Source organism: Dromiciops gliroides, chromosome 4, assembly GCF_019393635.1.
Source record: "Dromiciops gliroides isolate mDroGli1 chromosome 4, mDroGli1.pri, whole genome shotgun sequence".
NCBI lineage: Eukaryota > Metazoa > Chordata > Mammalia > Microbiotheria > Microbiotheriidae > Dromiciops > Dromiciops gliroides.
This window is the reverse complement of record NC_057864.1, coordinates 111,688,286-111,713,576: the sequence shown is the minus strand read 5'-3', so window position 1 is coordinate 111,713,576 and position 25,291 is coordinate 111,688,286. Positions and strand designations below refer to the sequence as shown.

Genomic DNA, 25,291 nt, shown 5'->3' with positions numbered 1-25,291 from the left:
GACACATATCTGAACATTTGAAATCTCTTCTTCAAAACCCCCAACTGTGGTCATTAAGCATCTGCTTAAAGCTCTCTTGTGAAAAGGAACTCAATACTCCTTGAGGCAATTAGCCTCTCAGAAACTTCCACCCAATGCTTCCATTTCTTCCTGCTCAGGCCAAGCAAAACAGGGTTCATTATTCATGAAACATCTAGATGGCATCGTGGCTAGTGTCTGAGGTGGGATTTAAACTCAGGTCTTGGAGTGAGAAGCCTTGAGTTCAGATCCTGCTTCAAACAGACATTTAATATCTGTGTGACCCTGGACAAGGCACATAACATCTGCTTAGCTCAGTTTCCCCTTTAAAATGGGAAAGATAAGGACACCTACCTCCCAGGGTTATGAGAATTAAATGTAAATGTGTAAAGAGATTTGCAAACCTTAAACTATTATATAAATGTTAGCTGTTACTATTATTAGCAATTATCATATGAAAACACCTCTGATACTTGAATACAACTAGTTTGGCTAAATACCCTTGATTCCTTCTAATTGAGTCACTGGCAAAGAGGAAACCACTATCTTTAGTGTGGGCAGTCTGACTGGTATCTAGTAAGCTCTCTTCACTGGGGCCCCTGGAAAGAAATGGGTAGGCACATAGGGATGAACTTCCCCACAAAGCTCCAGCCTTTCTCTTTTCTCTCCTCAAACAAAATCCAGCCGGCCATCTGTTTCAAACCATTAAACTAGAGCTCCTTTGCCACAATAGTCTCTGGTGGACTCCAGATCACTTAGCATTTTTGTTTTTTGTGAGGCAGTTGGGGTTAAGTGACTTGCCCAGGGTCATACAGCTAGTAAGTATTAAGTGTCTGAGGCTGGATTTGAACTCAGGTCCTCCTGAATCCAGAGCCGGTGCTTTATCCACCTAGCTGCCCCATCACTTAGCATCTTAATGGCCACTTCTATGGATTTCCCAGCCATCATTCAATGACATTCATAACAGCTAAAATGATCAGTCTGCCCACATCAATCAGGCCTAATGACTTTTGAGACTGGCTTGTTAGATGTTCCAAGTTGGTAATACTGACTCTAGACCAGACCACTTCCTGCAGTAGTCATTACTTCACTCACTTAGCAAACACTTATTATTATTTAGCAAACTTACTCTTGTACAATGAAATGTGCCAGGTGTTAGAGGAGATATTATAAGGATAAAATAGGCACAATCCAATCTCTTTATTCACCACAAAGTAAATTACCTTCCAATGGGAGGAGATACTGAGTCTCTTCCCAAATACTATTATCTTAGGCAACTTCTCTGAGCCTCAGTTTTCCTTATCTATTAAAAAAAAGGTTGAGGCTCAAAGAGGCTAAGTGTTTGTCTAAGATCAAACGAGTAGTGAGGCAGAGCTAGGATCTAAACCCAGGTCCTCTGACTCTAAACCCAACCCACTTTCTACCATACCACATTTTCTCCCTGTAAACTCTCTTCAGTTGAGCACAGTCATCATCTGGAAAAAAGAAATTACTCAAGATAAAGGAAGTCTACCTAATACCTGTGTGGAAATTTATTTTGATTTGGGGACCCTACCTTTAGGCTGAGATTAGAAAGCCTTAGGCCCTCAGGGTCTCTCCCCCTCCTCCTCAGCTTCAGCTGAGCCAAAAAGCCCCGTGGGCTATACAAGACGCCAGGTTAGACAGCTGGGGGGAATAAGCCCCCAGCTCCCTCCGACCTGAGCGGAGCTATCCAAGAGATCCCCGACGGGTCCAGACCTGGCTCTGGCATAGCCTGAGGCACATGAAGCTGGAGCGCACCCCACCCCCCCACCAGCCACAGCCCTGGCTGGAAGATTAGCTTGGTCTGTGGGGGCGCAGGAAGCCGGGAGATTTGAGTGGAGAGAAGAAAAGGTATATATAGACCAGGGAGTTAGACAGCAAGGGGTTCGGATCAGACTAGAGACGGGGCTACAAGGACGCAGGAGACGAGGAGAAGGACTAGGAGCAGGGAAAAAAGAGGCCGAAGGGCAGACTGACGGAGCAGACAGACAGACAGAGACTGACCAGGAGGCAGCAGAGAGCACAGAAGAGGTCAGCACAGGGTCCAGGTTGAAGAAAGTGAAGATTAAGAGGAGTTAGAAGAAAGTAGCTGAGCAAGTGAGTGCCCGGAGGCAAGAGAAGGCTAAGGCCTTTATTGTATTCAAAAAGTTTGAAGAGCAGCAGGTGGGAAAGAGATGCAGTGGAAAGAGACCGCAGGAAAGCAGTCAGGTTGTACATTTTATTTCCCTGTATTCTTAATTTTCAATAGTATCTCGTAAATAAACTCAGCTTTGATTATTTAGTTAAGAGGCTTCTTAATCCTGTGATTATCAATTTGGGAGTGGAGCAGTGTTGTGGAACTTTAAAAACGGCCCACATTAAATTAATGAAGTCAGATAGCCAGTTAGTCAACAGTCCCAGATTAAGTACCCCAGTTAGATTACCCCCCAAAATTAAGCTAGTCATCAAAAATATTTTTACATTTGAATAGCGACCACGGCAGGACATATGGCCAAATTGTAATTTTTCTAAACCTATAATTTTCATATAGTTATACTTTTTCATAAATCCAAAATTATAAAATTTTCCAGATTAGATATACTTATTAATAATTAATTTTTTTACACCTGTCACTAATTGTACAATCAGCCCACTGAAATCTGAACCATCTCTAATAGTCTAGTGACCCATGCCAGGGCCAGACCAAATGGCCCCTTTTCTTTTCATCTGCCTTGATTTCAAATACTCTTTGTCTAAGAGCAGAACAATCTGTAGTCTGCTAGTCTGTCATGAAAACCAAAATTTGGGGACTTCAGGGAGGTGAAGGGAAAGCAATCCTATGGCTAGAGAATATCATGACAATGCAGCAACCTGATGGCTAATGGCTCCAAGTCAGAATGAGCCTAGCTATCCATTGTGTGTTGTTTGAAATATTAGGGGGAAGCCTGTCTCTGTTCTAAGTTATTGGGGAATTTAGCTGGGGTTTCTAATATATTGCTACTTATAAATTAGAGGCTATTGCACCAGTTTTGGCGGCAAGCATTTATTATTAAATCAAATTAAATGTTAGTAAAAAGTTGAACGTATTTAACACAAGCCAAAAACCCCCAGCATCACAGAGATAGAGCACATGGCTCCAGAGTTCAGAGGTCCTACATTACCTAGAGCTAGAGAGAGAAGAGAGGGGGGAACACATAGTTGCCTCCTCCAGTGTCCCATGCCAAACGAATGTGTGAGAGAGTGCTATTAAAATGATCAGTTCCATGCCACTTAGGGTTGCATGAAAGACCCTCTGAGTTAAAAGTTTTTAGATAGGTGTGGTTTCTATTGTCTACTCAGAACCTGATTTCCATTTCTAAGGACTCTGGGCTAGCTTTGAAAGAGATCAGGTAAGGTTCCTGAGCTAAGCCCTCCAGTGGGGGGGGGGGCCCTGTGTCCCCCAAAAAACATTTTTAATAGTTATTTCCTCACAATTGTACTCTCTCTGTTCCAGCTATCTATCATGGAGGAGGATAGGGCAACAGGACCTCTTCTATTTATTTAACTGGTCAACCCTGTGGACTTCTAAGTGTTCCACCCTGATTCATCTCTATCCTGTGTTGTCTCAGTCACTGTTCCAGAAGATCTTATGGATACTAAGCTACACTCAATAGCTTCTTTACCAGCTCCAGTGCTGACAGATGGCTAGGAACAGTCAATCCATGGTTTAGAAAATGCTAGACTCCTAGCAATGAAGCCAGAAGCTTTAATACTTGAAGAGCTAGGAGAAATTGGAATCCAAAAAAGTATATGCATGAGCCTTCCTGGGGCCTCCTAAGGGTACCAGTGTATTTTGTGAAGAAGAAAATGGCAAACTCAGACTTTGCTACAACTAATGAACCCTTCACATGACACCATCTGAGATAAAGGCCCCTCTGATTGATCTGAAATCTTGATCTGGTGTGGTGGGAAAGGCATACATACCTTGGTTTTTATGAAGGTAAACCTAAAGAGGGGATACAACATCTGGCCTGGGGACAAATGGAAGACTGCATTTCAGATGCAGGTTAGATAATATCAATGCTGTGTGGTATCATTTGAGCTATATTATGCACCCCTTGTGTTTCAACAGTTAGTGAACATGCTTCACCATAACCTTTTTGAGCAAAGAGAGAAATAATATACACATTGACAGCATACCCACTGTCCAGGAGTGGTCCAGGATGCAATCTCAGTTCAAAATCTCAATCAAAGACATCTCTATCCCTGTAACTTAAACGACATTTGATATCAGGTTCTACTGCTTCAGGACAATAGAACCCTTGGGCTGATACTTTGTCTTGCAGATCTAAGTTTGGGGGCCCTGAATGCGGAGCCAATCCCTTCATCAGGATAATCTTAAGAGCCAAGAACTTTGCAGTTACCCTGACAGCCCCAAAGAACAGAATTCATGGAATGACTCTTGAAGCAGGATACTATCATCTAGATTTGTCTTTTTGCTCTAGGGGAAGATCCAAACTCTTTCACTGAGAGAGATCCACCATTGACACTTCTACAGAAATGCTGGCATGTTATGTGTTTCCTAGAAAAAGATGAGTACAAGTACTACATGAGCTTTACATGAGGTGACAGTGGGTTCTGAAAACCTTTCATCTGTTCAAGGATTTTTAGTATCCTGGGGTCTGGCACAACATTCATCATTCTGCTCAACCATGTATGACCTGAATCTAAACTAAAGATACCAATTCAAAACCCAAAGCTACTGCAGCAAAACTAGAGCAAAAAGAAAAAAATCCCTTTTCCTATAGAGCCACAGAATTTATTACTCATTTATCTCCTTTTAATAGTCAAGACATTGTAATGGTGTTGGTGAATGAACATTTTTGCTAAGATGTCCCATTTCCTCTTCCATGATGGACTTCTCAATATCAAAGGGGTGGCATACATATGTTTTTCCCCTTCTGGGAAATGTTCTAGCATCATTGTCTACCTATCCTTTTTATCTCCAAAACCAGACAACAGTTCATCTCATAACGATGATCTGTCCTTTCTTCCACATTACAAATCAAGATTCATCTTATACTACATTTACTTTTGGTTTTTTATTTGTTTGTTTTTGGGGGTTTTTTTAGTGAGGCAATTGGGGTTAAGTGATTTGCTCATGGTCACACAGCTAGTAAGTGTTAAGTGTCTGAGGCCGGATTTGAACTCAGGTACTCCTGACTCCAGGGCCGGTGCTCTATCCACTGTGCCATCTAGCTGCCCCACTACATTTACTTTTAAACCAATAGCTAGATGGAAATAACAAATGAAATAATAAATTGGTACTCACACTGGTCCACTGGGGCAGGTAGGAGGTACAGTGGATAGAGTGCTGGGGCTGGAGTCAGGAAGACCTGACTTCAATTATGACCTCAGATACTTACTAGCTGTGTGATCCTGGGCAAGTCACTTAATCCTATTTGCCTCAGTTTTCTTGATGTGGAAAATCACAAGTAGCCTCTGACCTTGTCTGTCCCAGACAGGCCTTGCCTTGCCTTGCTGTGTTCCAGCTGCAGCAGCAGGCTTGTCTCTCCTTTGTCCTTGTGTGATACACTTGTATGTATCTTGCTGTCCTGTAATGATGACTATACCCCTATACCACACCTACTCTTTTTGTATATCACCAGGTGTGCTACAAGACTCAGGGCCCATTGTTGGAAGTTTGACCCCCACCTTGGGCCTGCACGTAATAAACTCTCTCTCTCTCCACCACAAGGACCTGGCTGAGTATTTTCTGTGTCAATCGTGCCATGACATTCTCATATGGAAAATGAGCTAGAGAAGGAAATGGCAAACCATTCCAATATCTTTGCTAAGAAAGCCCCAAACGAAGAATCAGACACAACTGAAAGACTGGCCAACAACAACTGGTGCCTTAATTACCTTAAAGTTAATGGGCTTTCTTTTTTGTTATTCCTGATTCTAACTTGATTATTCCATTTACACCTAAACCAGAATGAAGCAGGGTCTTCAGATTTCACACTAATTTCTTTCCCTCCTTTATAACTTACATAACATCTAGGAAGTCAGATTCTACAGGAAAGAGTTGAAAGCCCCTGGTCAGATTTACAAACTAGCCTAAAGGATGTCATAGTCATATGTAACTATACCACTGTCAAAAGACCCTCAGAAAATCCTTTGAAGTTGGTAATTAAATTTAGTTCTTAGAACAAAACCGCAGACCAGAACAGGTCCTTTTTTTTTTTTTAGTTAGAACAGGTCCTTTTTAATTGCACAGGTTTCAAGTCTAACGGCCTTCCAACTTAAGCTCCCCAAAATGACACAGATCCAACCAACCAGTCTTTAGACAGTCAAGCAACAAGTATTTATTAAGTGTCTACTATGAACTGAGTCAGGCTGCCCAGATTCCTCACACCTACTCCAACAGAAAACTGAAATTCAAACTGGACAGAATATTGGTCAAGAAATCCAAAGAGAAACCCCAGAACTGCACAAAAAGTCAGCCAGCAGCCCACCAGCAATATGAAAGAAGGCTCCCAGCAAAGCAAGCATCAATGCAGGCAAATAACCCCATAGCCTCACAACTCGCCTAGGGAAGGGCCAGAAACACATTAGACTGCAAGATTCTTTTTTCAAAGGCTGCAAAAGCAGAAAGTCTTCAACCCCATACAGCTCCAGGGCACTTGTAAACCTACAGTGAGTCCTTTGGGAGGTAGTAACAACCTGTTTGGGTGTGGTGATGCATGGATTCCAATAGCCCAGGGATTCAAGGCTCAGCATTCTATCCTGAAATGCCATGAGGGGCTCTGAACCTCAAAGCTCCACAGGGTACTAATCTTGAGAGGTGGAAGTCAATGCAGGAACTCAAGGGATTCAGGGCAGGACTGAACAGGGTCAAGACCAAGCAGGGTCAAGACTAAACAAGACCAACCACCTTACCCAAAATTATAGCAGAGCCTAGCATTAGAACAAAGTTCCAATTCAGGAAATAAAGCTGAAGAAATCACCAAAGAAAACACCAATCAATATAAAAGAAAACACCAATCGGTATAAAAAATTATTACAAATCTAGAAATTCACTCATACAAAGGAGAGAAAGGAAACAATTGCAATCAATGATACAAAAGAAAACCAGTATTTTCCACAATCATTACATAATAACATAGAAGAAATAAAAGCAAGAGATTTGGAATAAAAGTTGCGGAGGAAAGAATTGGAAGGAGAATAGTTTAGAAGAGAAGGTAGTAAACCTTGCCCAAGTAATGGACTTCCTGAAAACCAGAAGAGACCAAATGGAAATCAATAAGACAGCAAGAAATATTAGAACAAAATCAAAAGATTGAAAAAATAGAAGATAAGCTTTCTGAGATTTTTAAAAATCACTGCAAACAGGTCTAGAGGTAACTTTAAAAAAAACATTGAATTCCCTGAAAACTATGATAAGAAAAATCTTGCTCTATATATTTCAGTAATTCATAAAGGAACGTATATAGCCAAAGCAGCATATGTAGGAAACTGACTAGTAGCCTCAGTATTCCCAAATTGCTTTGTGATTTCCACTTCTAACATCCCTACAATTCCATAGTCCACAGATGTCCAGGACACACCTGCTACCCAGGTAGGCAAGGGTAAGAACTACATATAAAAAGACCTCCCTGACTCCCAAATTCTAGGCCTATTGAGCAAATCAGGCCAAGTACTAATAATCCCTGTTGTAACTGTTTCCTTAGGATCTAGAGTCCTTGATTCTGGATCCTGTGTTCATATTTTTTGGATACGCTGTTTCAGAGTTAGAATGCATCTCTAGTCAGATCTGTATGAACATTATGTTCTCTGGGAAGATCCTGGAAAGACTTCTTGGCAAACAAAGCTTTCCAAGATGGTTTGCTGAATGGATCTGCTCACACTGGTCCACAAAACAAACAACTAGATAGTTGTCTAAAGAAGACCTCCGAGTCTTAGTGGATAGCAAGCTCAAGGAGTTCTTAGCAGTAGTTAAGAACACAAAGAGAGGAAGAAGTGAAGGCACTAAAAACAAACAGCTTAGTTCATAATTTTACCAGGGCTATATGATTAAGAACCAGATAAGAGAGTATAAACTCTATGTCAATCCTGAGAGGACGTATAATAAGGGACAGATTAATCTGAGTAGGATTAGTCATAGAAGGCCTCCCACAAGAGGTGATGATGTTTGAACACGTTCTAGAGGAAGGGAAAGGCGTGTGCTGTTGGCTCACATTAAGGTTACTGTAGACATAGACATGGAAGGAGAGGAATGAGCATGACATTTATAAAGAAGAGAAAATGAAAGTTTGGATGGAGTAGAGGCATCTATTTTGAGGACCAACAAGAGATTGGGTTATAAGAAAAGTAGGCAATGGGAAGAAAATGACTCAATAATCACCTTAAATTCCAGGCTGAGTTTGAACTTGGTCTTTTATTCCCAAGTACCTTTCCTTTAACTTGCCCCTACTCATTTTCACTTTTCTTTTTCCTTTTTTTTTTTTTAGTAAACTATTTCTGTCTGCATGTCAATTTAATTCAAATGGGATATTAAGTTATAGAAATGGAATTCCTAGAATCAAGACAGTCTGTCTAGCCAAGAAACAGGAACCAACTATACTCTCAGAATCAACCTGCCCACATACATACCTGGGATAGGTCCCGATGCCATGGCATCTTCATGAAATGCGGCCAAGAAGATCAAGTGCTCATCTCCTGTTACTCCCCTTCTTTGTCACCCCTACCTCTGTCCAAATCTCTGTCCTAACCTGAGCAATCCACTCTCTTTGCCCCTAACATGACCTTTTCGTTCTTTACTTTAGCTTTTTACAGATGCCTTTATCACCAGCTTGGAATGTTGACCTCTTTTGCATGACTAACCTATATGTTTCCCTTTTGCAGTTCAACATATATTATTAAGACACTACTAAATGCCAAGAACTATGGAAATAAAGACAATCCTCTCCTTCAAAACTATACTTGGGCAGCTAGGTGGCACAGTGCACAGAGCACCGGCCCTGGATTCAGGAGGACCTGAGTTCAAATTTGGCCTCAGACACTTAACACTTACTAGCTGTGTGACCCTGGGCAAGTCACTTAACCCCAATTGCCTCACCAACAAACAAACAAACAAACAAAACTACATTCAATCCCATTTATCAGTAATTCAAAAGTTTTATTCCTTCAGAAATAATTGGAATAATCCCACCAAATTTTGACCCTTCTTTTAATATATCTTCTTAGCACTTAGAAATATAGAATCATAGACTATCAGAACTCAAAGAAGCCTTAGACCAGTAGTCTCCAAATGTTTTTGATAATAGACCTATATTAGTAAAAATAAATCAGGAGGGGCAGCTAGGTGGCGCAGTGGATAAAGCACCGGCCCTGGAGTCAGGAGTACCTGAGTTCAAATCCGGCCTCAGACACTTAACACTTACTAGCTGTGTGACCCTGGGCAAGTCACTTAACCCCAATTGCCTCACTTAAAATCAATCAATCAATCAATCAATCAGGAGACTTCCAATATATGTATATTTATTAATTATGTACACATGCTATATTACAATATGTTTTATATTACAACATATTATATACATTTGAAAAACATTTAATGCATGTCTATTTATACCTTTAATACAATATATACATTTGCATTTTTTTGTTTTTGTTTTTGTTTTCGTGGGGCAATAGGGGTTAAGTGACTTACGCAGGGTTACACAGCTAGTAAGTGTCAAGTATCTGAGGCCGGATTTGAACTCAGGTCCTCCTGAATCCAGGGCCGGTGCTTTATCCACTGCGCCACCTAGCTGCCCCCTCAATATATACATTTGAAAACATTCATAAAATAAAAGATGAAATGAACAAATTTAAAAAATAATTTTCCAATATTACTTATTAAATGGTACAAATAACTCTTGGCTCTTACTAAAATAATAGTTATTTACATGTTAAAATATTAAAGATAACACTAGCATGCTTGAATAAACTTCATTATTTCAAAAAATACTGATAACACTTTGTGATACAGCAATGCAAAGGTGGGATTCTAATTTGGTAATTGGTTTTAATGGCTGTCCCAGATAAAAATGGGGCAATGTACTGTCATGGATAGAAAACTGGTTTCCAGCCAGGAAGACTTGATACATACTCATTACATGATTCTGGGCAAGTTATTTAAGCTTTCAGTGCTCTAGGCAACTTCTTTGAGATTATAAACTGCCCAGGTGCCCACCTGCATTGGTAGGTGGAATGTATTCACCTGGAAGTTCCCTCACTTAATGAAATCACAGGTCTAGTTCCTATCTGTGTCTGAAAAATATAACTCACACACATACATAGAGACATATAGAAGAAGGGCATCATTGGCTGTTCATGGTTCCATCTACCAGTAATGCTTGGTAGAAGGATAATAAGTTTCCTTTTCTCCTGTCAATCAGAAAATGGGTTAAAAAATTTTATTTTAACAAATTAGATCAAAGCTCACTGAAATTCTTCAATTGAGGGATTTTATTATGGGTTAAATTCTATTTCTAACTTTTTTTTTTAAGTGAGGCAATTGAGGTTAAGTGACTTGCCCAGGGTCACACAGCTAGTAAGTGTGTGTTAAGTGTCTGAGGCCGGATTTGAACTCAGGTACTCCTGACTCCAGGGCCGGTGCTCTATCCACTGCGCCACCTAGCTGCCCCTCTAACTTTTTTTAAAAAAGGGTACAGATACCAGTTAGATATAGCTAAAACATTTTTAGAAGCAAAAGCTTAGTTTTTGGATGTCTTGCTAATATCTCTCAAGGCATAAATCATATTTTAAGGTGAAGTTTTACAATCACAATGGATGTAAACTTTCTTGATAATTTCTTTTTTTTTTTTTGGTTCACTTCTTGTCAGATTTGTTTATATTGCCACTGTCTTTACCTTGCAACATGGCTGACAGAGCTCATTCTAAGAATTGGAGAACTGTCAGTTCTCCCATTTTCTTACTGTGCTTATATGATTCACAGTATTTTCAATCCAGTTTGTTTGCAAAATGATTTTGGGGGGGGGGTGAAGCAATGGGGGTTAAGTGACTTGCCCAGGGTTGCAAAGCTAGTAAGTGTCAAGGGTCTGAGGTCGAATTTGAACTCAGGTCCTCCTGAATCCAGGGCCGGTGCTCTATCCACTGTGCTCTAGCTGCCCTGCAAAATGATTTTTAAGCTACAAGTCCATTTTGTAAAGGCTAGCTTGTTAAAACTAGGTAAGATAACCTGCTAAGATAACTAACTTGGCATATCTAAATTGTCCTATTTCTCAATATGCTCAAAGCAAACAGACAAGTGAGGGCTTCACTGTCAAACCCTGAGTCATGTAGAACTCTTACTTTTCCCTAAGGAAAACTCAAATAGTGTACATGATACATGACCATCTGGCACACAGATTGAATGAAGGAACCAGTATCAATGCATATATTAAATATGAATAAAAATCAATTTCTTTAACTGAAGCAGCAAGTTACCATGAAGGAGAGAAAGGAGACAGCATGTACTAACTAAGCAAATCAACCTACCACAGTGACCACAGGAGAGAAAGGAGGCAGCATGTACCAAGAAAATCAAACTACCACATTGACCACCATCTCCCCATAGACCCTGATAGAGACAGTCCAGGACCCTGATTCTAAGTAGCAGGGCCCCATAAACCATCAAACCTGTTTCTACTCCAGCCCCCACAGACATTATTGAGGGGAGAAATTATTGTGGTGAGAGGATCCATCTTTCTAATCACCACCAGCAAGAGCTGCTAAGCAAACTGCCACCAAAAGGCAGACAGGAACAGGAGCCCTGGGAATGGCTGCTCCCTCAGAACACCACTCCTTCTTCCAACACAGGACTCACACCCATCATTCAGGAAAGCAACTCCTCTGCAGAAAATGCCAGCTTTCTCCACCAACTGTCAAACACAGAGCAGGCAAGCTAGCCTAACTGAAGCAGCAAGGCATCCTGGGGGTGAGATAGGAGACACCACGTGCCAGGCAAATCAAGCCATCACCACCATTTTGACCACCATCTCCCCATAGTCCCTGATGGAGACAGAATAAGACCCTGAACCCAAGAGCCCTGGGAATAACAATAGCAATGATGACAGAGAGGACATCATCTTATGAAGCAGCCCTTATCGATATGTAGCCTGGCAGCAGTTCCTGCAAGAGCTCCAGCCGCAGCTACAGAAGACCCAGAAATGAAAAGTTCTGGTCACCAAAGTCTCACCCCTGTCAAATCACTCAGCACCAGGAAATGATATGATTTTATCAGTGGAAGTGACATTAAAGAAAAAAGCATTAACATCTGCTTTGCCACTGCACTCTCGTGTCTTGCTGCTGTTTTTCTCATAAGAATGTGAGCTCTTGGAGATAAGGCACTGTCTTGCTTTTCTGTTTGGAGCCCCAGTACTTAGACAATGCTTTACACATACTAAGCACTGAATAATCTCTTCTCCTTCCCCTTCCCTCTCCCCTCTTTTTCCCCTTTCTTCTTCCTTCTCTCTTCATCCTTTCTTCTTCTCTCCACACTTCTCTCTCTGCCTTCCTTCTCTATCCACCTTCCTCTTTTTCTTCCCTTTCACTCCCTTTTTGTCCTTTACCCCGGACCTCAAGTCTTCACCAACTGCCTTTCCACAAGGCATCTTGAACTCAACATAACCAAAACAGAACTCATTATGTTTTCCACCAAACCCACCCCTTCTTCCTAACTTCCCTATTTCTGTTAAGGTCACCATCATCTTTCTTGACAATTAAAGTTTCTAAACCTCAGAGTCATCCTTGACTCTTTACCTTCATAAATACACTCCATAGATACAATAAAGTGCTAGGCTATGTTGAGTCTGTCTACCTCTACAGTATCTCTTTCATCATCCATTCCCTTCTCATCAGTCACATGACCATGAACCTTATTAAGACCCTCATTCATCACACTTTATATGGACCATTGCAATAGCCTCCAAATTCTTCTCCCTGCCTCAAGGCTCTTCCCACTTTTCCACTCAGTTGTCAAACTGATACTTCTAAAGTCCCATGTCACTCCTTGCTCAAAAAGTTCCAGTTACCTCCCCACTGACTCTAGGACCAAGTTCCTATATTTGACATTTAAAGACCTTCACAATATGTCTCTTGCCCAAATTTTCAGGCTTATTACACATTACTGGCCTACTAATTATTTTCCATACCTCACATCCCATCTCCTCTGTTCTTTAATAGGCTCTTCCCCATACCTGAAATACACTCCCTCACTTCAACTCAATCTCTTAGAATCTTCAGCTCTCTTCAAGGGTCAAATGGTACTTCCTATATCAGGTCTTTCTAATCAGATCTTTCTAGTTCCTACTGCCCTCACCCTCTGAATTACTTTGCCTATACTCTGAATGTTTTTGTATCTACTTTTATGTATACAAATGTTTCCTCCTGTAGAATATAAGCTCTTTGAGGGCAAGGACTGTTTCATTTTTGTCTTTGCACCTAGCACAATGTCTGGAACAAAGTAGAATCTCAATAAATAAATGCTTGCTGATTGACTGACTGATGCATGAATTTCGCTAAACCACCAACACTCTTGTGACCAAATGAGAATGTTCGCAAGATGGATAGCTGAATTTGCAATGTTAGATGCAGTTAGGGAACAAAGGTTCCTATGTACAAAGTTAATAGGCCCAGACAGAAATTCTACAAAAACCTAGACCTCATTAAGAAGGCTTACATATGTGAAATATCTGGTCTTGGGCCTTGGGCCTTCCTAGGCTACAGTCATCATCCTAGGGAACCAGTTCCTCTGGTTAGAACCATTCTAGGGGCTTTTACCTTCATGAATGAAGGAATAAAATAAGTGGAAAAAATTATTAAACGCTATATGCAAAGCACATTTTTGCATTTCAATGACATATAAACTTTCACTTATTCCTGAACCCTGACTCATGGCAATATAACCTTTTGGACCTCCCTCAGGTACTGGCCCTGAGTTTGGAGATGTTAGAATCAACCTCTTCTCATCAGTACCCTTTCTACTGCCACAAACACTTTGTTTGGGGACCCATTTCCAGCAACCACTTCCTTTCCTTCTTCTACCTCTTGTTTCCATACTCCAGGCTATAAGAATCCAGAATAATATTGAAGAATAAGGCAATTGAAACAAATAAATCTACCTAGTCCCAGATTGAGTGGCACTTAAACTTTTAATTTAGTCCTTATGTTGCCCAGGACTACCATGGTCCATATTCTTCTCTAAAATGGAAGGCTCATGTCATAACATGAGGCTCCTTTACAGTCCCACATGAAAAGCAGCTCCTCTCCTTGAATATCCCAGTCAATTTTGGGATTGGCCAACCTGGCCTCCCTGGATTGATTTCACTCATCCAAATCTTGGCCAATTAGGAAGCCTCTAAGTGAACTGGTGGGTTTTCTGGAGGCCCTCCTCACAGTAATTACCTAGATAAATAATTTCCCTTACCCACTCTACTACCCTCCTTGACCAGGAGACATAAGAGAAAATCTAAATGATTAAACATAAAATACTTCCTGTCACCTAAAACCAAAATTCAGAATCCAAGCCATCCCCTAGACTCATAAGACATACATTTCTTTTTTTTCTTTTTTTTTTTTTTTTTGCTGGGCAATGAGGGTTAAGTGACTTGCCCAGGGTCACACAGCTAGTAAGTGTCAAGTGTCTGTGGCCGGATTTGAACTCAGGTACTCCCGAATCCAGGGCCGGTGCTTTATCCACTGCGCCACCTAGCTGCCCCCAAGACATACATTTCTTTACAGCATCAGGGCCCCTTGCTAATCCTCTCTCCCACCTCAGCCTGGTGCCATCAATCAATTGCTCTCACCTACAGCGTCTCTAGGTCAGTTCTTTCAGAAATTAGGTTTGTGGGTCTATGTCCTGAATGGCTCTCATCCTTTTCCTTCAACAGATTCTTTGACAGGCTGGAGTTGTTGGTTGGTTTTTGTTGTTGTTTATTTGTTTTAAATAAATTTGTTATTTATCTATTTTTAACATTCATTTTTTAAAAACTTGAGTTCCAAATTTCCTCCTCCTTCCCACACCTATTGAGAAGGCAAGAAATGTGATATCAGCTGTACAAGTGAAACCGTGCAAAACATATTTCCACATTAACCATGTTGCAAAAAAAAAAAAAAAACAACAAGAAAAATAAAGTGAAAATTATGCTTCAATCTGCACTCAGACTCCATCAGTTTTCTTTCTGGAGGTGGACAGCATTTTTCATCATAAGTCTTTCAGAATTGTCTTGGATAACTTTATTGATCAGGTCATTTGATCATTGTACCATATCGCTGTTCTCCTGGTTCTGTTCACTTCACTTTGCATTAGGGGAAAAAAAAAAAAACTTGCTGTAAAATCCCTCTCCCCAGTCCCTAGCATTTCCTGCTTTTCTTCTAATCTTAACTGCATTGGTTTTGTTTGTGCAAACCTTTAAAATTTTAATGTAATTAACCAAAAATATCCATTTTACTTCCCATGATTCTCTCTCTCTTGTTTGGTCACAAATTCTTTCCTTATCCATAGATCTAACAGGTAAAATTGTCCATGCTCCCCTAATTTACTACCACCTTTTATATCTAAATCATGAATCCATTTTGACCTTATCTTGATAAATGAGGTAAGATGTTTCTGCCAAACTGCTTTCCCAGGAGTTTTTTTTCCCAAATAGTTCTTGTCCCAAAAGCTTGGATCTTTGGGTTTATCAAATACTAGATTAACCATGGTCTCTTACTACAGTGTATTGTGTACCTAATCAGTCCCACTGATCTACTGCTCTATCAGCCAATACCAGATTGTCTTCATGATTGCCACTTTATATACAATTGAGATCTCATATTGCTAAGTTGCCTTCCTTCACATTTTTTTGTTGATTCCCTTGATATTCTTGACCATTTGGTTTTTTCCAGATGAATTCTGTCATTTTTTTCTAACTCTATAAATTTTTTTTGGTAATTTGGTTGGTATAGATAATATAAGTGAAGGTATGTGAATAAGTAAATTTTTTTAACTTTTTTTTTTTTTTAGTGAGGCAATTGGGGTTAAGTGACTTGTCCGGGGTCACACAGCTAGTAAGTGTTAAGTGTCTGAGGCCAGATTTGAACTCAGGTCCTCCTGACTCCAGGGCTGGTGCTCTATCCACTGTGCCACCTAGCTGCCCCTGAAAAAGTAAATTAATTTAGGTAGAATTGTCGTTTTTTTGGCTCAACCTAACCATAAGTAATTCATATTTCTCTAGTTGTTTAGATCCACCTTTGTGTTCCTGGGTTCAACTGTGTTCTTATAATTCCTAGATTTGTCTTGACAGGGTAACTCCTAAAGATCAGCTACAGTTATTTTAAGTGTAAGTTCTCTTTTTCTCTCTTCCTCCAAGACTTTGTTAGTTATATGGAAATACTGATGATTTGTTTGGGTTTATTTTATATCCTGAAACTTTTCTAAAGTTGTTCATTGTTTCAACGTTTTTTAGTGGATTCTTTAGGATTCTCTAAGTATACCACCATATTGTCAGCAGAGTGATAGTTTCGTTTCCCCATTGCTCCACTCCTTCAATTTATTTTTCTTGTTTTATTACTATAACTCGTGACATCTTAGTTTTTCAGCCGGTCTTTTCTTTCTTTGGTGGAATTTTTTTCTTAGTGATAAAACTTAACCTGACACCTATTCATTGTGTTTGTCCTGCTAGCTATTCTTCTCTATCTTCTCCATTAAAATGATGTAAATTCCTTGAGGGCAAGGTTGAATTTTTGCCTTTTTTGGTGTCCCCAGTGCTTGGCACAGTTCCTGATACATAGTATGCACTTAATCAGTGTTTGTTGACTGATAGTGGCCGTGGCATGTGGGCACCTGTCACTCCGACTGTGATTCCTAGCAGAGTTCAAGGCCAATTGGCAATACTAGCATCGTTCCTGTAGGAGCAAGCACATAATGTTTTGTTTTGTTTTGGTGGGACAATGAGGGTTAAAGCAACTTGCCCAGGGTCACATAGCTAGTAAGTGTCAAGTGTTTGAGGCTGGATTTGAACTCAGGTCCTCCCGAATCCAGGGCCAGTGCTTCATCCACTGCACCACCTAGCTGCCCCCACCAAGCAAGCACATAATGACCCTTAAGTCACAGGTGTTTTTACTGAAATATGTTCCAGGTTCTTGTGAGTTTTGCAAAATGAAGGCATAATTCAGAAGATGAATTTCCTGCCAGCCAAAAAAAGGGGGAAATAGAATCAGAGACCTAGAACTGGAAAGGATCTCAAAGGCCATCTAATCCTATACATTCATTTTACAGTTGAAGAAACTGAGGCCCACAGAAATTAAATGATTTGTCCAAGGTCACACAGGTAGCACCAAAGGCAGGATTTGAACCTACATCTTCTGACTCCCAAAGCCAGGGGCACTTTTCCCACTGTACCAAATGATTGACAAAGTAAAATCCAGCTCCTCTGGAAACCAAGGTTAGGGTCCAAAGCGGTATTTTCTAACTAAAACTATACTTCAAACCAGTAAAATATTTAAATTTTATACCCTGGGTAACTCAATTCTCCTTAGCTTCATCACAGGAATTCTGTGAGATCCCAAGGATCCAAGAAAGCAAGATCGTGGAAACAAAAGGAGAAGAAGAGGGGCAGCTAGATGGCACAGTGGTTAAAGCACCGGCCCTGGATTCAGGAGTACCTGAGTTCAAATCCGGCCTCAGACACTTAACACTTACTAGCTGTGTGACGCTGGGCAAGTCACTTAACCCCCATTGCCCTGGAAAAAAAAAAAAGGAGAAGAAGACTGAGGAATGAAAGGGTGGCAGACTTGGAGCAGGAAGAGACCTTGGAGGTCATCCATTGCAACCCCTTTATTTTACGGAGGAGGACACTGAGTTCCAGAGATGAAGTGGCTTAACAACCGACATTTATAACATACTTTAACACTTGCAAAGGACTTTGTATTTTGGACCCGATCTAGGAACTCTTTGATATAGGGAACTCGATGAGAAAACTCCCTCTAACAATGTAAATTTGCACCTCCTTTACAGTTTGGGGGAAGTGACCAGTTAAATCTCACAGCCAATAGGAACTCAGGGTTTCCTGAGAATGACTCTTTTATCCACTACACTGGTGGTGGTAAACCCTGACCACTAAACTATACCTAATTTTCTCTGGTCCTGCCCATTGACTTAGAAAAACACATGTAAACATTATCTATGTTCTATTGTATTTTGTTAAATATTCTCCAAGAACATTTTAATCTGGTTCTGTTCACACTTGGGAGGGTTGTTAGCCTGTTTGTACTATAACACACACACATATGTATATGCCATCTGATTTGAGTTTCCCCTTCTCTCTAGCCCCTCTCCCAAAGGTGGGGGTTGGGGGAGAGAAACTAAAAGGATTACTATCCCCATTTACCATTTGAACTCAGTGATGCCTGAGTCCAAGTCCAGGATTCTATCCACTGTGACTTGCTCAAGGTCACAAATGTAGTAGGTGGTTGAGGTACGGTTTAAACTGGGGTCCTTTGATTCCAGATCCAGCATGCTTTATGCATTAATAATAATAGTTAACATTTATAATATGTGCTCAGACACTTACTAGCTGTGTGACACTGGGCAAGTTATTTAACCCTGTTTGCCTCAGTTTTCTCAATTGTAAAATGAGCTGGAGAAGGACATGGCAGACTACTCCAGTATCTTTGCCAAGAAAACCCCAAATAACTGACAACAAGTATAGCATTTGCTACGTGCCAGGCATTGTGCATTATCTCATTTAATCCTCAGAATAACCCTGGAAGGCAGGTGCTATTATTATCCTCATTTTACAGATGAGGAAACTGAGGCAAACAGTGGTGAAATGATTTGCCCAGGGTCACACAATCCATAAGTATCTGAGTTTGGGTTTGAACTCAGATTTTCCTGATGCCACACCCAGGGCTCTATCCACGGGTTTTAGAAGTTTGTTCATTTTAAATGTCTTTTCTAGTACATGTTTTTCTGATCAGTAAAAATTTGCTGGTTCCAGTTGGTGGGTGCATGATCAGGAAGCAATAGTCTAACAGAATTCCTGGCACTGGGAAGTGAGTCTGGGTGTTGGTTTTTACCTCTGTTTTAACATGGGTTCTGTAATGAAATAACCCGAGTCCCTTTAACCTCCAAGTGCTTCAGCTTTCCCCATCAGTAAAATTTGGGTGTGGCAAGAGGCAGATAAATCTGATGGACGTCTGGGTGTAGCTAGCACACCAGCACCATAAAAAGACACCTTCTCTTGCTGGCAATTTACACAAGGCAATCGGTCAGTCATTGAGGCTTTGTACTTCTCATCAGGGGTGTTTCCCTGTCCTTACTGCATGAGGATTTACTACTGGCTTCAAACCCATTTAATTTACATCAGATTCAGTTCACTCTCCGGATCGGTTGCCTCTGTTTGTTTTGACTTGGGCAGGCATTTTGTTCACACTCTTGGATCTGTACTTAAACTATTCCCTTTCCCCGCAAGATATGTTTCACTTCTCCTAGTTCACCTCAACTCTTTGTTCCTTTCTTTGCCTCGGGGATGTGGATTGAGCACAACCAATCCCAGCCTGTCCTAATCCACAAGGGAGTTCAGGATAAAATTGGATTAGATTTAAAACGTGAAAGCATATTGAAAGGGGAAAGGGGAAAACATTATCTAAAGCAAAGAATACTTCTGATTACTTCAAGGATGCCTGGCTATGTTTAAGATAACAACTAGTCCCCAAGGCTCTGCCTGGCAAAATTCTGACTTTGACTTTCCACCAATCCCCCACCTCAATGGTCAAAGAGCTCATGCTTGGCATACAGTACCCTAATACTCAGCAAACTATTTCCCTTGCAATATCCTAGAGCCCTTTGCTCTCAGTATCATGAAGTGAGTACTGGCAGGGACCAAATCTCCTCTTTCTTTGAATCCCTCCACTCAGCACATGTCTGAGCACACTGGGCTTTCAGCCAATATCTGTTCAGAGCTCTAACCAATCTTCAGACCTATAAGAAGTCACGGTGTCTAAAGTGGTTTCCATCTTGGGTGGTTTGTAAACCCTTAAGGAGGGGGGGAACAAGGAGAGCCCAAGTTATTCTGAGAGGTCCATGAATTCAGAAAGTATGTCCAGCATTAGAATTTTGACTTTAAAAATTTTTTTAAATGAAAAAAAAATTTTAAATAATTTTGACTTTTATAGAGCTCTAAGAAAATATGCAGCTTGCCTTCTGTAGCCTGAATAAATAATATGTCTTGCAGAGAAATATATTTTCAAATATATGCAGGCTTTCTTGTGATTAGTGAAAGTACAAATTCATTTACTGAATTTTTAGTGGCTTTTTATCATCACATACTTTCTCAGTTGGGGGATGCTAATAGTATTATCATGTGTCAGTATGCAACATTTTTTGAAGTTTAAAATTTTTTTAAAGTTCAATACCTTCTAGTGTTCAATGTATTATTTTTTTTCTTTCCATTCATCTTATTCAACTTCTCTTTTTTATCATGACCCAATTTGGGGGACTGGATCTTGTTCAGTTGTTTGCATCAGAATCTGAGTTTCTTTTCTTCAGTAGTGCTAAGAAAACTGGCATCTTGAATTTCTTCATATTGCTTGGCTCACAGTTTCAACGAAAATCATAGTGACTGAGAAATTTCAACAGTGAGTATTTGAATAACAAATATAAATTCTTCTCTCTCCAGTTCTCTGAAGAAGGACTTGGGGAAGTAGAGAAAAAATCACCAATGGGTAGGCTTTTGCACTTAATGATATTCTTATTCTTCCAACACCAAAGCTGATAATGTTGCTTGTGTAATGGAAAGTACAAAAGCTTGGTGGAATATGGTGGAATGAAAATTGTCAGGTGAGGTAGGTAGAAAAAAACAAAGGTGAACAATCTGTGTGCATGAAAACATGAGAAAAGAAATGGGACAATTTGCCCTGCAGGGAAAGTGTGGGCATTTCCAACGTCTGGAACTTCAAATATAAGTAGAAAAGGGAGCAAAAGCAAACTAAATCTTACAGAAGAGGGGAGGGGTTTGTGAAAGACTATCCATATGGCAAGGGTGAAGCTAGGATCCAGTACACATTGCAGTTTTAGGAAATGGTAAAAACTGCCATTTGGCAAACTGTGCAAAATTAGCTTAATAAAGTGTGGGTCTTATAAAACCACAAGCACACAGGATAAAAGTGTGTAGTCACATATTTTCCCTTCAAGGACCTAGCAACAGTATAGTTTTGAAGGCCTCTCTGTGAACTTACCTAGAATGTTGGGCCTGGAGTCGGGAAGATCTGAGTTCAAAACAAACCTCAAACACTTAATAGCTGCATAACTCTGGCAGATCACTCCCTCAATTGTAAAATGAAGATAATAACAACACCTACCTTGCAGGGTTGTGTGAGGACCAAATGAGACCATATTTGTAAGATGCCTGGCACATAGTAGGTGCTCTCAAATTGCTTGTTCCCTTTCCCTTTCCCTTCCCTTCTCTAGTTTTCTCTCCAAACTTTTCTGGAAGGAACAGCCAAGGGAAGATAAAGGCATTCCAAATACTTAGTAACAGGGGCCTATTTGCTAGTCCCCATACTGGGTACTGCATCTCCAGCCTCCATACATTTGCATAGACTGTCTCCTCGGTCTGGAATGTGCTCCCTTCCTCATTTCTGTCTCCTAGAATTCCTAACTTTTTTCAAATCACAGTTCCAGTGTCATCTCCCCTTGCAGGGTGCTTTTTCCTCGTCCCCGCACCCCCCCCCAGGTGTTAATTATCTCTATATCTTTAAGTTACTTTGTATTTACTTATCAAGTTCTATCCCCCAGTAGAATGTAAGTTTATTTACGTTAGGGACCTTTATTTTTTGTTTGTGCCACAGGCCCTACATATAGTAAATGTTTAATAATTGTTGAACGGAATTTAATTGAATTGAACTGAATTAAATTGAGAAACACTGATATAATGGTTGTGATATTGGCCTGAGTCCAAACATCTGGGTTCTCAGACCTGGGATTTATTAGTTGTGTAGCCTGGAGAAATTCATTCTGAGCCTCAGTTTCCTCATTTGTAGAATGACACTAACATTAGCTTCTCCCGCAGTAGGGGGCTGTTGTAAGGATAAAATGAAGTCGTGTCCACAAGTAAAGCGACTCTACAAATTGCCTTGGGCAGAATCCAGGCCTTTCACTGCAGGGCCCCCTGGGCTCCAGAACCAAGGACTCGCCTTAACGAGCCTTACTTAGCGGCTATTAATTCTACAACTCTCTCAAACAAGGCTTCGGAAATCCGCATTGGAATCTGCCCCCTACCCTCTACCCCACCCCAGAGGCGGGACCCTAGCCAAGCCCCTGGGAAACCAACATTTCTCTGCCGCAGCCCCCCACTCCGCTCGTCTGTCCGGAGACGCTGCCCCCAGGAATCCAAGCTCTCAGGGCTCCACACTCCACAAACGTTGGCACCGCCCTTTTCCCCCCAGCCCAGGTCACTGAGGTGTTGACCTGCGATTTTTGATCCCCCCTTTCCGGATCACTTCTGCCTTTACGGGGGAGAACTCCTCGCCCCTCTGTCCTGGTCTGGGAAAAGACTCTCTTTCCACCTCCTCTCCCCGAAGTGGAGGGAATGTAAAACTTCATGTTCTGCCTCCTAGTCCCGATCCCGGGCAGGCTCCGCCGGGCCCTGGCCCAGTTAAGGAACTGAAGCACAGAAAGAGACGCAGCAGCGGTGGTCCCCAGCCCAGGCCTGTCCTTGGGCAAGAGAGGCCGCCCTGGGGCGCCCCTACAAGCCCGTCTGGGCTTGGCAGACGAGAGGAAGTGGTCCCCAACCAACAGTGCTTTCGGTTTCAGAGTGGAAAGGATGGAGCTAGAGAGACCTCCGACTCCCTTCACCCCCCCTCCCCAAACTCTCCGCTAGCCCCTCGGGCAATTCTCGAGTTGCACCCTACCTCGATCCAGGAACTGCCTCCGGGACTCACGTAAACTTCGGTGCCCTGTTGGAGTTCAGGACAGTACTGGGCACCCAGGCTAGGGACCCGGCATGCAGTTACTTCTGGGGTGCAGACCTGGCCGCCCCAAGGAGACTGAGAGAGCAAAGTGAATCAATGGGAGGCGACTCGGTCCCAAAAAGCACGCCGGCGGGGTGGGGGGCTGACGAGGAGCAGTAGGCGGAGGGACGAGACTGAGAGGAGAGGGGTGGGGGTGGAGCAGCAGACAGTTAAGGTTATGGAGGCAAACACTCTCACCTCCTCCTCTCTCACCTCCTCCTCCTCCGGGTTGGCGGTGGTGACAGGAGAAGCAGGAGAAAACATATGCGGGCCTGAGGAGATGCAGTTCAGAGGCTGCTTAAGCTGTTGAAAAAATAATATTCCACTAGAGCCATGTGTACTCCCCCCCCCACTCCCCCCCACTAGAACATTTAAAAGTTTCCCAGTCAATCAACAAGCATGTTCCAATAGATTTTCTTCTTAACGCACTCTAAAGTTTGGCTAAACTGACCTATCTCTCCCTTCCTTCATCTCTTTCTGGTCTCTGGTCCTGCCCTTTCCCTCCTCAGAATATTTGCCAACTCCTTTACCTATCCTACCTTTAAAACTCAGTTCAGTTGCCACATCTTCAAGTATGAAGGCTTACCTGATTCCACCCACTAGAAGTGATTACTGCTTCCTTTTACCACTGTTTTACCTCCGCTAGACACTGAACATTCATTCAAATTTTGCAGTAATTTTTGATGTTATTGAATCGTTTCAGTCATGCCGACTCTTCCTGACCCCATTTGGGGTTTTCTTGGCAAAGCTACTGGAATGGTTTTTCATTTCCCTCTCCAGCCCATTTTAATAGATGAATTAACAGGCAAACGGGGTTAAATGACTTGCTCAAGGTCCCACAGCTAGTAAGTATCTGAGGCCAGATTTGATACAGTATTTTGGTTGTGCATATATCATCTTCCTCTGATAGAATCTAACAGCCCCATTAAGGCAGGAGGAATTAGATGACATCATCTTTTCATCTCTAGTACCTCCCAGATGGCTGTGCTCATAGAGCCTTCAAATGAGATATTTGGAAAGGGCTTGGCACAGGGCCTGGCACATAGTAGGTACCACACAAATGCCTATTTTCACCTCCTTCCCCTTCCCTCTCTTGATTATCTCCATTTTACGTTTGGGTGTAGCTGCTTTGTACATAGTTGTTTGCACGTTGTCTCCTAATAGACTGAATTCCTTGAGGGAAGAGACTGTTTTGCCTCTCTTTGTACCCCCAGAACATGGCACAGGGCCTGGCATATAGGATGCACTTAATAAATACTTGATGAATTTGAGTTAAGTAGGTTTTAATTTTACACATCTTTCATTTCACTGTGGGTGTACACTGCCCTTTATCAAGGCTGGGATATGGTTTAAACTAATCAGTGATCTGATTATAGATTTGGCTTAAAAATTAACCAATGTTTAGATTACAGATTGTAATCCTTCCCATCCTGCATGATTTTTATTCGCATCTTTACATAAATCCTCCTTGAGAAGCCACTCAATATGGTGGAGAACTTCCTCTGCTTCTTTCAGGATCTAAAATACCAATAATCCAAGTTACATTTTTCTAATCCCTTAGAGTTTGCACAGTTTTTACTCATGACAGACATGGGAGGGAGAGAATACAAACAGTGCCAACTCTATTTTACACAGCAGGAAACTGAGTCTCTGAAACATTAAGTGACTTATCCCTGAAGATATAGCTAGTAAATGTCTGAGGGAGAATTTGAACCCAGGTCAGGCTGACTCAAACTCAATGCTTTTTTTTTTTTTTGGATGAGGCAATTGGGATTAAGTGACTTGCCCAGGGTCACACACTTAGTAAGTGTCAAGTATCCGAGTCTGGATTTGAACTCAGGTCCTCCTGACTCCAGGGCTGGTACTCTATCCACCACCTAGCTGCCCCAGCTCAATGCTTTTTTTTTTTTTAATAAAGTGTTTTATTTTTTTCCCCATTACATGTAAAGATAGTTCTCAACTTTTGTTTATACAAGCTTTCCAATTTCAGATTTTTCTCCCCCCCCACTCCCCTAGACAGCAGATAATCTGATATAGGTTATATATATAATAACATTTAACATATTTCTGCATTAGTCATGTTATGAGAAAAATCAGAGCAATGAGGAAAAACCTCAAAATAGAAAAACAACAGCACCAAGAACAAAAGAAATAGTATGGTTCATTCAGCATCTATACTCCACAGTTCTTTTTTTTTTTCCCTGGATTTGGAGATCCTCCTCCATCATGAGTTCCCTGGAACTCTTCTGTACCA

At 41.3% G+C, this 25,291-nt stretch overlaps 1 protein-coding gene across 1 annotated transcript in view; it reads right to left on the bottom strand.

Moving 5' to 3' along the window:
- Nucleotides 1-23,069, bottom strand: part of TRAF5 (TNF receptor associated factor 5) — a 54,366-nt gene extending 31,297 nt beyond the window's left edge. Inside the window, 1 exon segment of the mRNA XM_044005222.1 lies at nt 22,939-23,069. The gene's annotated coding sequence lies outside the window, so the exon portion shown is untranslated.
- Between the last annotated feature and the right edge of the window lie 2,222 nt (nt 23,070-25,291).